Below are 1,743 nucleotides of genomic sequence, written 5' to 3'. Positions count from 1 at the left end.
AGACACGCCGCTGGGTGTTGCTACTATCTTCTTGTTTATATTATATGATAATTATTGTTAGCAATCTCAGCTTAATGTTAATGAATATGTAAAACAGATTGCAGAATAAATTAAATAAAAAAAAATTAATCGCCTGTGTACCCGACCGCAAACAACCACTCCGGTGTTTTCCTATAAACATCGTCGCCTCTCAAATGCGTTGTCCGCCCTTACTCGACCAAAATATTCCGCGGCGATCGCAGATAGATAGAAATCACAAGGTGTATGATTCAGGGGACCCTTAGATAAGTGTCGGGGCATAAAAGGCAAAGGGCAGAATCCTTTGATCCCGGACGATCGGCGGTACATTAACACCCCCCAATGGACCACATCGAAATCGAAGGAGGGATATGTTTGTAGACATTCGAAATCGCCCATCGCCCACCGCCGGCCTAGAATACACACTAACCAACCTCTACTGCTCCCTTGAGAATCGATGACTACCGATAGGACTATTTTGGATATGACGCAGGCGGATGGAGGAATTAAAAACTAACTTGGTAGACAGTAGAAATCTGGAATTACTGATTATAATGACAATATTTATTATCATTGATTACAGCTTGCTTAACAATAAATAATTAAATTTATGTTGTAAAGACGTTATATTTTGTTTGACTCCTAGGCGCTGATTCTCGGCTTTGAATCTCTAAATATTATTCATATTCCCGAAGTATCGCCCAAAAACCCCGATTTTCTAATTAACTTCTCGTAGGGTAAGTTATTGTAATCGTCTAAAAATCGAAATTGAAAATTTTTACATTTCTCGACGTTTTGAAGGTTTCTGAACATTTTCGCATACTTCAGAAAAAATGGATGTGTGTGTGTGTATGTATGTGCGGATACAATTTTTCGTCCACGTTTTCGGGCGTACCGGTCAACCAATTTGAATGGTTCAAAAAACATTTGATTTCTATTGATAAGGTGATGTGTTGATTAGTTTTTGGCAAAGGCAGGTCCAGCAGTTACAGAGATAAAGAGCAAAGAGTGCAGAAAATAGAAATCGAGTTTTTGAGAGAACGGAGCATCCGATTTGAATGATCTAAAGAACATTCAATTAGTAATGATTGGGAGAAGGGGTTATTAGTTTTTTGCAAAGGCAGGTCCAGCCATTTCGGAGGTACAGAGCTAAATGTACAAAAAATGGCAGTTTTTGAGATAACTAAGCGTCCGATTTGAATGATTCAAAGAACTTTCTGCTTGTCTTAACAAAATAATTGATTTTAGAAAAAAAATGTTTTGTTTCAACTCTTTTTTTTTTCAAAAAAAAATGTTTTTGTATATCGAAAATATTTCAGATTTTATTTTTAATTCTGACTATAGTTCTAATATACTTTTAACAAATAATTTCAACTTTGCAATTCAGATTATATAATTCTTATAAATATCAGAGAATGTCACAATATTTACAATTATCTATTTGAAAACATTCAGTATTCCTCGAACATTTTGTTACAGTACGGGAAATTCCAGCAATTTGCCTTAAGACACGATGCCATACACCCCACTAGTTATTTATTTTATCTAAAAAATCTATATAATGTTGAAAAATAATTTGATGTATTCTGTTGATTGATTGCAAAAGCCGCTGTTATTGTTAAATTGGCATCGAAATATATCTCGACAAGACACCGATCGAATACTTTCAATTCTTCAATGCTGTAATTTCATTGCAATATAGCTTTACCTTAAAATACAAACGTT

This window comes from Ctenocephalides felis, unplaced genomic scaffold (assembly GCF_003426905.1).
Source record: "Ctenocephalides felis isolate EL2017-DRISC unplaced genomic scaffold, ASM342690v1 CF-g0.4_SCAFFOLD_00845, whole genome shotgun sequence".
NCBI classification, from domain to species: domain Eukaryota; kingdom Metazoa; phylum Arthropoda; class Insecta; order Siphonaptera; family Pulicidae; genus Ctenocephalides; species Ctenocephalides felis.
The sequence above is the reverse complement of the archived record's forward strand: the minus strand, read 5'-3'. Positions refer to the sequence as shown.